General features: G+C 33.7%; 1 long non-coding RNA gene across 1 annotated transcript in view; it reads right to left on the minus strand.

Moving 5' to 3' along the window:
- LOC128314498 (uncharacterized) overlaps window positions 1-16028 on the minus strand; it is a 143637-nt gene that overhangs the window by 89118 nt on the left and 38491 nt on the right. The window contains exon 3 of the long non-coding RNA XR_008296215.1: window positions 366-422. This is a non-coding gene — a long non-coding RNA (uncharacterized LOC128314498). The remainder of the gene's footprint in view (window positions 1-365; window positions 423-16028) is intronic.

Here is a 16028-nt window from a genome sequence, read left to right on the forward strand (position 1 = left end):
AGAACCACTTAAATATTTCTGGAAATAAGACGTAAAACTATACAGTAAAGTAAGTACTATTTTGCAATTCAATAATTTCAGCAATCATTGAATTTCAGATCAATGGTCTTCTTTTTGGGATTCAAAATCTATTTAGAAATTCAATCATATCCACTGTCATCTATGAAAAAAAATTTTTCATGTCTCCCTAATATTGGGTAAATAAATATCTTCTGAGATAATGAATTCCACAGACAATTTGAAAAAAAAATAAATTGATAGTAATATTAAAAAAGTGGCTACTATCTTCAAATTTCATCATCTATTTTAATTTCATATTATCCAGTACATTCCTTCAATACCATCCACACACAGTTATTACTTACACTTAGTCCATCCCAATATGATCTCATGGGAAACTCTGGCAGCCAGGGTACTCTTTTCTGAAAACAAAAGCCTAAATTCAGAGAGGTCTGAGGTAAATGAGAATTAAAAATGTCTGTCAATGATCTCATAAAAAATGATACTTTTAGAGCTGCTATATATTATTTATTATATTAAAAAAACACTAAGATCATAATTATCCATAGTATATACTTTTTATTTAGTATCACAATGTGATTCAACCATCCTGCAATTTTTAATGATTATTGAACACTACATTTCCCTCTCTAACCAGAGTTTCAGATGTGAATTAAGTCCTGCTAATGAAAAGCAGTCTGAGATATTTGGAAGGCATAAGTGGGGCATAATTAACTCCAGCCATTCATTCTCAGAGATGAAAGTTTCCTGTGACAGCATTCTGAAGTCTTGTCCATTCCCCAGTTCCTTGTGTCAAGAGACAGTTACAATTGTTCCAGCATTTTAATGTGACTTTCTAATCTCTGTCCAGTGGCTTTGGAAGTCCATACTCTAACCTTATGAGTATGAGAGGTCATTGCACTATGGCTTTTTGATGTTGACTTAGCTCCAGTGACAGCCTGAAAGCAAGTTGTTCCCCTAAAGGATTAGTTGTGAAGTGATCACTCAAAAAAAGCCCAGATTAGAGTCCTTCAAATAATTCTTTAAGTACCTAAGTCTATTAAAATAGCTAGAGTAGGTTCTGTTTATTTTACCGAATTTTCCACTAATCAAATAATGAAAATGTGAAAATGACCAAACTATGGCTAAAATAAATCATATCATATGTAATAGAGTGACCGAGGGGATCAGTTCAGTCCAGGCTGAGAGTACAGAAGCTGGAATGTGAATGGGGAAAAGTCAGTGCTACTTCATGACAATTAGGTATAAAAAAAAAAAAGGAGTCTAGGAAAGGGCATTTCTGAAATTAGGAAATATATGATGCCTATCTACATTACTGTGCAGATAACAACCATCAGCATCATCAAATCATCAAATAATAATAATAGTGGTTAAAATCCAGAACACAAAGTCTATATGGTGGACAAAAAATAATGAAATAAATGAATTTAGGAATTTGAATCTAGAATAAATTCTCCTAAAGTGATAGGGTTCAAAGACTCATTTCACGGAATACCCACAGCCAAGATCACCTCTCAGGCCAGAAACCAACGCATATTCAAACATCTCTGATAAAAGTATTTCTCTGAGTTTGACAACCAGGAAAAATTTACGTGTGCAGAGGCATTAAAAGTGTTTCCAGTTGATAAGTAATCCTGCAGCACATAATCTAAATTTGGCAATATAACTTTAAAACATCTCAGTGGACACATGTAGAATAAATGGAACTTAATGCAAGGGAAATCGACAGGAATGGAAGTTCTGGGTTAACAACTGCATTGCTTTGAAGGAAGATAGGTTGTGTTCAGGTGGCCAAGCTTCAGACTGTAGCAGGGAGAGATCTATATCCTGTCTTCCATCAGAATGTTGCCCATAAGCATATATCTCTACTGATCCCTGGCATGCTGCAAGGTGTCATGGAAGTGCTGCTGCGTTGAATTATAGTTCATTAAGATCATGACTGGCCATCAGGAGGTCAGCAGAGCTCACTAAACAAAAATATACCATTGGCTACATTGCAATACACTCATGATGATAGTATGTTGACACTTCTTTTTTAGCTTTTAGGCTGTGTGTTACGGTTGATTATCAAAAGGGCACAAATAGAAAATGTTTTGAGTGTTCTCCAAATTGATTAAAAATTGAAGCTGATACATGCATAGAAGGACCTCAAATAAGAAACATTGGGGAGATTAATAGGTATAAGTGCAAATGGCTGGAGGAGTAAAGGGGATTGCTTTAGGAGGAGAGGAAGCATGTCAACTAGTGAGGAAATCTACTAATATCAGAATAGCTGCACATACATATGGAAAGAAATTTTTCCAAGTTATCTTAGGAATGATCAGTATTAGTTAATGGGCTGTGACATTTACATGGAACTGTGTGTGCCCACATGTGGAAGGTTGTCAGTAAATCTTCTTAGATTTCCTAGGCAAGTCGCAACCAGTTTTCACATAAGCATCATAACGTATAATGTTGTTCTGATATGATTGATTTGAATTCCCTAAAAAGAGAGCAATCCACATAAAAAGACTTTCTAAGAAAAGAAGATGTGGGAGAAAGGTCAGGGCAACTAAAGTAAATCTAAGGGGAATGACCTAAATTGGCAAGCAGTATATAGAACTATGTAGGTGTAAGATTAAGTTTAACATTTATTTTAAGATATTCTATTTCCTATTTTTTCTTTTTTTTTTTTAAATTTTTTTAACGTTTATTTATTTTTGAGACCGAGAGAGACAGAGCATGAACGGGGGAGGGGCAGAGAGAGAGGGAGACACAGAATCGGAAGCAGGCTCCAGGCTCAGAGCCATCGGCCCAGAGCCGACGCGGGGCTCGAACTCACGGACCGCGAGATCGTGACCTGAGTGGAAGTCGGACGCTTAACTGACTGAGCTACCCAGGCGCCTCTATTTCCAAATTTTTCAATCTTCATAAATTAAAAAGCATTGAACCATAAGAACTGAAATGTACAAATAACTATGACTTTAATCAGTAAGAAATGTATGATATATACAGCAAAAAAATCAGAGATTGGTGATCCAGGGGCTGTTCAATAGTTTTCAAATATAACCACAAACTCTTCTTCCTCTCTAGAATTTTCACAGTGTTAACTTTTTGTCCTTTGATAGCAAGATGGCTGCTATATCTTTAGGTACCACAACTATATTCACAGCCAGAAAGTTGGGAAAGCCAGCCCAGGGTGGCAAAACCCGTCTCCATGGCTCATTTCTTTCATTAATAAAGAAACTATCCCCCAGAATCTCCCAGCAACACTGTCACAACATGGCTATGGGACCCTTTTTGGCAGCAAGAAAGACTGGAAAAGAAATGATAAGACTTGACAATTTTCGTGGTAAGACCTAGACAAGGATGGACAAGGGTGTCTGCTACAATGATTATGCATGTATTGCTTTTATAAAATTAAAATTTTAAATACTTCAAACTTTCAAAAATATAAAGTTAATGTAACACATTGCATTAATAATGCAATGCTAATGTACACCCTTAGATATTTAATTTAAAAAAATATTGCACATGTATATATATATATATATATATATTGCACTATATATATATGTATGTGTATATATATATGTATATATATATATACATACATATATATATTGCATATACTGCAAACAACTTATCTCCAGAGTCACACTCCTCCATGCCTATCGTAGGTAAACACTCATCTCAATGTGATGTTTCTTAGTCCAATTCATTTGTTTTTATTTTTAATGTATGTACTATGCACACAACACACATGTGTGTATATGAATATTATATAGATACAAATACAAATTATATATGCATATATCAAAGAAATATAATAAAGCAGTAAGTTAATACATTTGCCAGACACCAGATAGAAAAAAAACCCATAAAATCTGATAATACCAATGGTTGGTGAAGATATGCAGAAACAGGAACACTCATATGCTTCTGTTGTAAGCATAAATGGGTACAAATACTTGATAGAAATATTTGCCGTTATCAGTTAATTGAACATGTACATGAATCGAGTCCTGTGATTCTAGTTCTATGCATAGACACTAGGAAAACTTTTCCATATGAGCACTAGGAGAAATCAAGCAGAGAACTGATAAATAAGGCATACCATTTTCACCACTTTGAAAGTGAACAAACAGTTATTGATATTTATAGATGAATCTCACAAATTCAAGAGTGAGCAGAAAAGAAATTGTCAATGTATTCAATAGAATATGATTTGTGAAGTTTAAATAAGTTGAAATTAATATTATGTATTACTTTTGTAGAGAAAAAGGATAGAAAAGACATTATCTTAACTCTGTTGGGACAAGAGATTAGGAAGAAGAAGCAGATTATTTTTTCCCCCTAGCAGAGATAGTTAGAAAAAGCATTTGGGAGATTAGGGGAGAAATATTATCCCTGGGGATCACTTGCGGTTTATTCTAATAATCTCCAACACTCATATGTGGGCATATTGATCTGAACACATATCAAATCCATAATGAAGCCTATAAATCAGCAAGGAGAGAAGACACACACTTGTGCACACACACATACACACACATCCCTGTAACGTTATATTAATTTACTGATTTCATTTAGTCAGAAGTATCAGAAATAATCATGGCCTCTGAGAGCAAGAGGAAATGAAGCATATTTTTGTGGTCATTATTAAGTGTAAATTCTTTAAAGAAAATTATTTTAAATTTTCTTATATTTTATTGCAAATTATTTTGGCCTTTATTTCAGTTATCCAACACTTGGTAACAAACATCTTCAAAATGCGAAGGTTCAAAATAATAACTTCCTATGATTTTATATTTTTAACCAGATTGTTTTCCTATTTACACCAAAACTATAAAATCAGTATCAATGCCCAGATTTTTCTGAGCTGATACCCTACCTCCAGCCATCCATCAACCTAAATCTCATTATCCCCACAATCTAAAAAATGAAAAAAAAATAAAAGTAATCTTTTTTAGTTTTAGTTTTAGCTTTTACTATTATTATCACTCTATACCTGGTCCCATGTAAGAAAACATTCACAATATAAATTTTCTTCATTTGTGATTTCAAAAATATAAAAAGATAAACCACCTTGGACCATTATATATTATATATTACATTATATATTATATTATATATATGTTATATATGTAAATTATATATATATTTCCATTATCTTGATTGTTAATGTTTGTGTTATATTAATATTTGCCATCAAAGATACATTTTCCATCTGATTTCTTTTGCTCAGTTCTAAAAGGAAGGCAATAATAGCAATACTGTTTAGAAAATTCCATTTATATCATGGAATTAATATCTCTTTACCAACACCAGAATGCTATGATGACCAATAAAATTAGAATAGGAGTGGGCTGTTCTTTAGGGTCTATGCAGAGTGGGGGAAATTAGTAGTCAATGAAAACCCAAAAACGTACCAAAGATGGGAACAAGACTCATAGTCACAGGTCAGTCAGAAAACAGAAATTGCAAAACAAAGACCAGGAAAAGTATGCCAAATTCTCTTCATCTCCATGGTTACTTATAACGTGATTAAGCTGCACATGCTGAGACCAACAGCCCCAGCCTCTGTTTAGAATGTTCTCTTCTCCTCAAGGCTGTGTGCCTGTGTGATTTCACAGAAATACCCTCTACATCCAGCACAGTATCTGAAATATACTAGGCACTTAATAACCATTTATTTAATTAATTAGTTAAATAGGGGTTATTTATTTATTTATTTATTGCAATTTACAATTTACAATGTCTCATCTGGTACCTAGACCACAGAAGATCAATGTCTTTCATATTTCATAGCCTAAAGGACTTTTTAAAAGAGCACACTTATTTACATATTATTAGATATTATTTAGATATTATTAATATTATTGCCCTAATTGTTCAAAGCTTTTCAATTCAGGCCACTTTACTGTCCACACAATAGAAGTAACCCCTTGAATCAGATTCCTCATCCCTAGCAGCTACCAGCCTACAGTCCCATACCACTTTTCCATGCATGGTGCTCTGAGTTAAGAGTTTTATGCTAAAAGGGAAGCTGAGCCTGGCAAGAGCCAATGTCAGTATCGTCTACACAATGGTAAGAAAGCAATAAATATTTAAACCCCAACATATTTGCATGGGAAACAGTTTTATACCAAATAAGATTGTTTGGGGGTGATTTTAAAAGTATATGTCAAGGTAAAACTCAAATTTTAAGACAAGATCAAAATCTCTCTAAAATATCTACTCAGCATTTCAGTTCATCAAAGAACTACACTCTGGTTCCTTTTGAGAATGTCAGCAATAGTTATTGTATGTGATGGACTTAATTACTCCTCCTCCATTGGTCATAACTCTGTGACTAAAATGACTGGCTATTAATTGCATAACAGCAGACTTGTTTTCTACAGTGGAGAGTGATAAAATTTACTATTGATAAGCAATTATCTTTTTATCAGATTGAGACATTTTCCAGTTGAGTTAAATGCTTATTATCTGTTTTAGTCAATAACTTTTGGAAAAAGTTCTAGAGGTGAAGATCTTTCTCAACTACAACTGTTCTATTAGAATCTACTAAATTAGAATGCCCCCACAAAGGGAAATTCAGATTCTTTGCACACCCGTTTCTTTATTAAATTTTTGGATTACAAAGTGAATAAAAATTGCTATTTCCCTTATTTCTACATGTATTCATCATGCAAAACTACTAGTATTTTTCCCGCATGACAATCAAGTAAATGCAGAAACATCATTTCTATGGAAGTTTAAGATGCAATGGTATGATTTTCAAAAGAAGTTTTGGAGAACAAACTTTTTTAAATGTAGAAAATTTTGCTCTATGTCATGGGTTGTCAGATTATTGTCCAGAGACCAGATCTGCTCCTAACCCACCTCCACCCCCACTTGGTTTCAATCATCCACCAGCTAAAAATGTATTTTTAAAAAATATTTTGAATGATCAATAAGTACCTACATAATATCCTAAATTTGCCTCTTTGCCTGTAAAGTCTGTAGTAAATGTTGTCTATCTCTGCTCTGCATGTGTTGTATGCATTGCTAACCTAGTAATTAAAAATATCAACATATCTAACCAAAGTCTTTTCTTTTCCATATAATAACACGAGAGTTTCACACCTAATTTTGCAATAATCACAGAACTTGCCTTTGATCTATAATCTCATTTTGAAATTTAAGACAGCATAGTAAGAAATTTTATGTCAGTGTAATAATAATAACAATAGTATATTAAGTTCACTAAATTCATAAAGTTCAGAATATTCACTTCATACATATTCCAATATACAATACTGACAAAATCCATAAATAAACATAGCTATCTCCATAAACCTATTTTATAGGGCAGAATGGAAATTAGTCTCAAAGAGGTTAAGTGATCGGCCCAGGGTTATAAGTCTTATAATTAGGAGGGTTCTTCTGCAATACTCTTTTTACATAGATTCATGATGCCTCTTCAAATTAATCTGAACTCTCAGTTCATTTAGTTAATTATGCAAGAAAAATAATCATAAACTAGTTATGCATATAATGGTAAAGTCAAAAGATAATGGATATAATGCAATTAGCATTGTTTTGTTGCAGTTAATGAATAAATCATAACAATCAGGTCACCTGGTGGACACCTTACTAAAATGAATAAAAGAGTTAACTATATAACATGCACTATAGAAGATAAAATAGATTAATGGATTAATTAAGCAATCTCAAAGTACTGATCTCAACTCTACCAATGAGAACAAAACCTTTAAATCAGCTACTTACTTGCATTAAATCTTTGACAAATTTAACAATGTAATTTTTGTAACCATCTCTCCAGTTACTAATAAATTCTATGTCAAATTTCAATTTCATTAAGCAAGGGCAAGTCAAATTAACCACTGATTTGTATTTCAATAGTAAGTATTAGCCTTACATGATTCCAATGTTGTTATTACAATTACATATCTATAAATTTAGAGAATTTACTTTTAATTTCCTAGGAAACTATAAAGGTATATCATAAGTCATAGAGAAAGACATCATGTGGGAGTGAAAATGGGGTATTAAAACTCACTGTTGTGAAATGTCAGGAAAAATTAAAATACAAATTATACGTATTTTATTCGAGTGCTAATTTAAGAATGAATTAAGGCACAGCACCATATTTAAGCTTTTTAAAGAATTAACTTTAAGCCTATTTTTTTAACATAGGACGACTGGCCTATCAAGTCACTACTAGGGAATTCTTAATTGTATTTGGTGCTTATATCTGATGACTTGGAAATGGCTTTGAGTATATTTTTTTTTTTTAGAATTTGATTATAATTTTATAATCTTAAATATATGATTTTTTCCAATTATGATTGGAAATGAACAACTTGGTAGAAAATGTAATTAATAGATCACTAACATTTTCTTTAATATTAGGTAAGTGATAGGACAATTATTTTCTTCCACTCATTTTGGAGGTCTGGGCTTGCATGTTTTTTTCCTTTATTTTTTAATTTCAAAATAAATAGTCCCCCACTCCCACCTAATTGGTAAATAATTCCTGGTATGTGTGTAAAAGTAGATTCCATTTCCTTTTCATGTATTTCATAATCACCTCTTTGGTTATAGTTTTTCCAAAATTTTCTGTTCCATAGTAATCATCTTAATCTAATTTTTAAACCCCTTTTTCTTTGCATTCCAGAACATCATTTTAAGATTATCTTTCACATTACTGTTGTATTTTCTTCATTGTCCTTTCTATTTCTTACATAAAGTGCATTTTTCAATTTCTATCCAATTTCTACTTTTTTATACAATTGTAGTGTCCCATCCAGTTCCATTTTCATCAGTAGACTTTTCATGACATAATTATCTCTTGTTTCAATGTTTCCTTAATTTTTAATTAACAAAAAGCAGATGCCTTGAAATAGGTTTTTTTGTTTATTCTTCCAAAACACTGATGTCCTCTCAACTTAGAATAAACTGGCGAACAATCTCATAAGATTGAGGAGCATATGGGTGGCTCAGTTGGTTAAGCACCTGACTTCAGCTCAGGTCATGATCTAATGGTCTGTGAGTTCGAGCCCTGCATCTGGCTCTGTGCTGACAGCTCAGAACCTGGAGCCTGCCTCAGATTCTGTGTCTCCCTCTCTCTCTGCCCCTCTCCTACTCTCTCTCTCTCTCTCTCTCTCTCTCTCTCAAAAATAAGTAAACATTATAAAAAAGTCTTTTAAAGACCCATAATAATTCCTTTTATTTATTTTTTCTTTCTTTTTAACTATTTTGAGCAGGGACCACTAGGTCCAGACCCAGTGTTGACCTGAAATTCTCCTTGTCCCTCTTCTCTGGTGACCCGGTTTCTCCTTGAATCTTCCTTGTAGGTCTTGAGATGTAAGACAAATTAATATCAATAACCCCAAGTTAGCTTTCTGTGGTCTCCAACAGTAGTTATCTTATATGATTCATCAGGAAGTGAAAGGAATACTTTTATGATTCTGCTTCTTGCATAAAGAGTGAATTAGGGCTTCTTTTATTTTTTTTAAGTTTATTTATTTATTTATTTAGAGAGAATGAGAGAGTGGGAATGGGGAGGGGTGAAGAGAGAGGGAGGGAGAGAATCCCAGAGCCCGATGCATGGAGTGGAAATCAAGAGTGGGACACTAAACTGACTGAGCCACTCAGGCACCCCAGTGACTGGTAATATTTAGATACGTACACCAATATAGGATAAGGGCAGAGTCAGGGGAATGAGGAGTTATCCCTCCAAAACTATGTCTAATGCTTCATGAAAAACTTGAATTTTAGATTCACATCCAAGCCCTCAAGTTCACAAACAGTTCAATGGAATTCCCAGCATCATCATTCACATGGACTAAAAATCAATATATAGGCTTTATTTTCTTGTGTTTGGTGGTTAAAAATAATAACATCTTTAATAAAATTCATTAAAATATCTTAAATTACTGATTTCCGTGATAGATGATCCAGCATAGTCTGAGGCTTTGTTTTGGTACTTATCGATGGAAACATCCCAAAATAAACATTTCCTTGTTTGGAATGATTCTGAAAGGTGAACCAATACATCAAAAGTTTCTCACAAAACTTGTGTCCTAGTGGAGACTCTATGAGCCCAAGAAGAATATGCCAATGTGTCCAAAAAGGACTGTCACCAGATGCATTTGGGAAGAAACACAGCAAAGTGGATCAAAGTAAAGTATTCAGGAGTATGGATGCCTGTACTCAATACTAATCCTGCTCTTTGGCATTTGTAAGGCCTGAGGCATTTAGTCTAATCTCTTTTTGAGGAACAAAGACTAAGTACAAAGTACTTAGAACAGTGCTTCTCAGGTAGTAAGCATTCAACAAAGTGTCTTCCCTTAAAGAAATGGAAATTGCTCAGCAGGTTCTAACTTAAGAAATTGAAAGGATGTCATTTCATTGTCTGGGATGTACAACACTTCTTAGGTAGTATCCCAGGTTAAGCTGTCCAAATATAACTTTATTAAGAAATAACAGTGGGCTGCAATACGTCTAAATATGCCAGCTTTGTGATGAGTCAAACCTGTGGAAGGTATGGTAGTCTAAGCTCGATATTCAACAAATTGTCTACACTATCTGTTGAATATTTTTTGTTTGTTTCTGAACTAGGTGGGATGGAGCTGCCATGTGAAGTCAGAATCCGTTTTGAGTCTATGTTCCCCCTCTACTGAAAAAACGAAAGCCTATGTAATTCTCATATATGAGGTAGAAATAAACTTTGTCAAGTTACAGTCTCAGCCCTACTCTATCAATTACATCTGCCACCTTAAAGAGTTGTTTCTTCAAAGTACTTCTTAACATAATTATACTTCCAAAATATGCTAACAAATACAAACAGCTCATAAACCTTAGGCCACTTTAATTATGCCCAAAAAGCATTTGGCCCTAAAAACCCTAAGCAAGTATTGTCTTACATTTCGGGGGTAAATGGATGATTATGATTTATTATTATTTTTTAATGTTTATTTATTTGTGAGAGAGAGGCAGACAGACCATGAGCTGGGGAGGCGCAGAGAGAGAGAGAAGGAGATGCAGAATCCGAATCAGTCTCCAGGGTCTGAGCTGTCAGCACAAAGCCTGATGCAGGGCTCAAACCCACAGACTGTGAAATCACGACCTGAGCCAATGTCGGACATTTAACCTACTGAGCCACCCAGGCACCACTGGATGATTATCATTTAAAAGATGCATTTATTTTTATAGTACCAAATTCTGATGATTTTACCCTGTAATCTCTCTGACCATTCCAGGCTCTCTTTAACATTAATAATCCACAGTTTTCAAAAAGTGCTGTTGATAGAACTTTCTGGAATAAATATGGTAGCCACTAGCCACATGTTGTTCCTAAGAATTGAAATACAGCTAGTGTAACCAAGAATCTATATTTAAGTTTATCATATAACTACATGGCTAGTGCTAATGATTATGTTATTTTCCACATTTACTCTTTTCTTTAGCATTCCTATGTTAGTATACAGCAGACTCATCTGTTAATTATTTTATTTTGATTCTACATTTTAAATACCTCTTAAATTGTCACCTTACCTCTCACTGTCACCTCCCTAATTTAGACTCTCCTAGTCTCTTTCATGGAAAATTTTTTTTTCATAGGGATATTTTTCGTTGCTTAATATCTCAGGTCTCTTGATGGGATCTTGAAATGTTATAATGAAGATTCAGCAAAATTCAACTTTTATTTTAAGGCAGCATGACTGTGCCTTTCCTCCTTTGTGTTCCCATTGCACTTTTTTCAGCTCTTCATTATCATACAGAATCTCTTTGTCTACATATCTCACAATTCCATTGTTTCACACTATATTGTAATCTCCTTGAAAACAAAATCTAGGAAAATCATGTATCAGACTGGTGCTAGCCATGTAATAGGTTTTTAATCACTACTTGAAGGAATAAATGTTTCCATTTTAAAAAGATTATTTAAAGCATCAACACTTTAACCCAAAGAATTATATCACAGTGAAGAAATGCCAAGCAATAAAGAAAGTGTTTAGAAACCAGTGTGAATCATACATACAGAGAAAATGTATTTTAATAATCTAGGAAGATAATTCAGAATTGGAGAGTCCTCATAGAAGGAAGAGAAATATGCCAGGTAGAGAAAAATTGTATGCCTCAATGTATGAAGTATATCTTTGTTTTTGTGTATCGAGTAATCAAAATGTTGTAATTATTTGTCATCACTTATTTTTAGACTTATCATAAGAAAATTATTTTAATATAATGTTGCTAATTTTTACCATCCTTTGAGTAATATAAGCACACTTATGAAGACACCAAGAAGACTGCAGGAATATAGATGAACTTTCTATAAGAGATTAACTCTTTATACTCTAATCATATCACTCATGACTCTGTCAAGGAACAGATTCTGTAAGCTCTGAGCAACTTAGAGGTTCAGAAAGTGAGGAAGAGCTTCATTGTGAGAGACATGATAGGAAAGAGAAATGTAAAGAAATGTTACAAATGCAAAAGTAGTAGATGTTTTGGTGTGGATCTTGAAAGGTACTAAGAGAATTGCTAAATGAATGTCTTAGACATGTCTTTGGAGATATTTAAGAAATATAAGAGAGCCATAAAAATATCCCGATATACATTTGGCCAAGTAATTATATGTCCCATGTAATAATCCTAACTCCAAAAAAAATAGTCTAGATAAATTCTGATGTAGATAAAATATTTGTTATCCAGTTACTACAGTAGGAAATAAGTATAAAAATACAACATTTCTAACATAAAGAGTAGGTAATTAATCTACAATAAATGTCATCCAGTTACTACAGTAGGAAATAAGTATAAAAATCCAACATTTCTAACATAAAGAGTAGGTAATTAATCTACAATAAATGTCTTATATTTCTATTTTTAGTGCTTCTAAAACTCATCTGATGATTAATTTTTCTCTGTCTCCTACTAGCACACTTAAGTATAATAAAGATTTAACAAATGTTTTTGTTTTGGGAGAGAGAGGGAGAGCATACGCATGCGTGTGTGCACACATGTATGTGCAAACAGGGAAGGGGCAGAGGAAGAGGGAGAAAGATAATCTTAAGCAGTCTCCATGCCAAGTGATGTGGGGCTCAATCTCACACCATGAGATCATGACCTGACCCTAAATCAAGAGTCCGATGAGTAACCGACTGAGTCACCCAGGCACCCCAATAAATGCTTTTTGGTATCATAACAATGTTTATGTGATCAAGGCAAATAAACCGTCCTTACTAAATTCAGCCATATATTTAATAGGGCCATACTTATATAAAACAAGTTCACCACAAAAATATACATCAAAATAGTTTGAAATAAATATGCCAACACATGTTTGTCATTGGGTAACTAGAACACATTTGGGTTTTGATTCTTCCTATGATTTTTATTAGTTCTAAAATATTCTATAGTGAACAGAAGTCAAAGTATCTTGAAAATATAAAGTACAGTCAAATTAGTTATTATGTAGTAGAAGAAACCTAACCAGTGCCACAATTTTGCCTATAATATAATCTTCAAAAGAATTTATAAGGCTTAAATTTCCATCAAATACAAAAAGAGAGAAGATAAATTTTTCAGATGCCTTAAAACTTGTTTCAGTTTAGATGTAAATTTCTTGAAAGTTTTCTTTTCTAAGTGTTTGCTCCACGGTACTATAGATAGTACATGACGTCAAAATTATTTCCTGGTCTGGTCTTGGTTTCTTCTATCTACAATATACACATTTTTTACTCAAAGGGATTGTGGTGTCCACACCTTAAGGTGATCCCCCAATAAATTACACCTTTGTACAACTCCCTCTCCTTGAATAAGGGCAGATCCTGTGAACCACTTCTAACCAATGTATAATGGCAAAAAGGAAGGAATTTGCAGATGTAAATAAAGTCTCTTGTCAGTTGACTCTGGTTCATCAAGAGAGTTTGCCAGTAGATAGCCTGACCTAATCAGGTAATCCTTTTAAAAAAAGGGCCTAGTCCTTGCCTGTAGTTAGAGAATCAAAGTAACACAAGCATTTCTCTCCATTTCTGTCTCTAAAGAAGCCAGAAGTCTATAGCTAAATGAGATGAATTCTGCCAACCACCTGAAGCAGCTTAGAAGCAAGTCCTTCCACAGACAAGCCTCCAGATGAGACTAAAACCCAGCCAACACCTGGATTTCAACCTTGTGAGCTCTTGAGCAGAGAACTCAACTTAAACCAGACTTCTGACTTGTAGAAAATGACATAAGAAATGAGTGTTGTTTCAAGCTATTAACTTTGGTTATTTGTTGCATGGAAAATTATCATAAGGATGAACTGGTTATATGCATATCTTTTGAAGTAACACTTTAAAAGCTATACTAGTATTCTCATTCCACAAATATAAAGGCATTCTGAACACATTCAATACATCTAATCCTTACAACAAACCTAGAGGAGGAATATTAGTATTTTTGTTGTTCGCTGTCTTCTTTGAGAAAACTGACATTCACGGAGCTCAGAAACATAGCTCCAGAGATTGTGGCTTATACAGGCTTAGGATCCAGGTCTGTCTTATTTTAAAGCTTATCTCTTGCTTATTTCCCTTCAAGGATGTTCACTCAATGATTGGTATAGGCGATACAATGCTAGTTCGTCTGCATATAGAATTGATTACACAGTTAAGAATATCTGGCATAGGGGTGTGCTTTGTTTTTTGTCTTTTGTTTCCATTATACCTGTGGAAGAAATTTTCTAAACGTATATAGATTAAGAGAAAATAAACTCCTAATGGCAAAGTGTTACTCATGTAAATGTTTTGGGGATATAATAAGACAAATAATGTTGCAGGTCTAGCTTATCAGGCAAGGATGTTTGCATTCAAGCTGTCAGTATGCCTTTCAGAAGCTGAATTGCTAAGAATAGGGCAGAACTGGGGCACTGCGTAGAATACAGTGCAGGAGAATATTCCATTAGTTATCATAAGTGAAATCACTATTTCTAATGATAAGAAGAGATCAGCTGGGATGACCCAAATAAGTTCTCTGAGAAAAGGTCTATGCCTTAACTGTGCTACTGTGATTAGTGGTTCTTGCTTTACTCCAGCATAGTTCTCTCTCTAAAGAGATGAAAGAGGCACGTTAGGATTATGTAAGGTGAAAAATTGAATGCAGTTTGTTTTTCATCAGTTTTTAGAGCTTGCAAATCACTATTTGAGTCGCATGGCTCTTAGAAAAATCATAAAACTGGAATATCAGGTGTGTTACGACAGAGTAATATATCCTGAGCACACTGTGATTCATCCTGTGGAAATCATCACAGAGGAAAAGGAACTGAATTGAGGCAGAGGCATTGTTACTAAATGGAAGAAAGGAAATATGTATTTTTAGTCTTGGTTCTCCTTAGTGAAAATGTGCCAGAGTACAGTAATGACAAAGTTGGAATCATATTAGCCGTTTTTCCTACCTTCTAAGAATCTAGTATGGTTCAAATGAGACTGTAAGTTAAGACACTTTAAATAGCATACAACAGTATATAAATGTAAGGAATTATTGTTATCAAGTTAGACATTCGGCCTACTCTTTTCTTCTCCCAAATACATTTGAAAGTATAAAAATCACTCATTTTCTTTCACTGGAATGATGACCACAGATTTTGCTTTGGGTGGCTCTCTAGAGCATTTTATGTATAAAGTCCCCTCTGGAATCTCCAATTTTATTAAAATCTTAAAATCCATAATATTACCATTTCCCTTATAACCTAAAATTGCTTATGTGATAATTAGGTATATGTGGTTGCTGTTTCCACCTAGAAATTACAGAAAATTTTCAAGTGCTGAAAATTTTATGTTATGAAGGTACAATAAAATAACAAGTGACCAATACTGTTATGGTTGTGATTTGTGGAACACTAAATAAAAGAAACTAGTAATGCCCTAAAAGTGGGCATGGCCACCATAAGATGAAAGGGAATTAGCAGGAGCAGGCCGTGAAAAGTTATAAGTATAGAGGTTTATTTGCTTTGACATCATTCCTTTAACTGTGAGATC

This window comes from Acinonyx jubatus, chromosome A1 (assembly GCF_027475565.1).
Source record: "Acinonyx jubatus isolate Ajub_Pintada_27869175 chromosome A1, VMU_Ajub_asm_v1.0, whole genome shotgun sequence".
NCBI lineage: Eukaryota > Metazoa > Chordata > Mammalia > Carnivora > Felidae > Acinonyx > Acinonyx jubatus.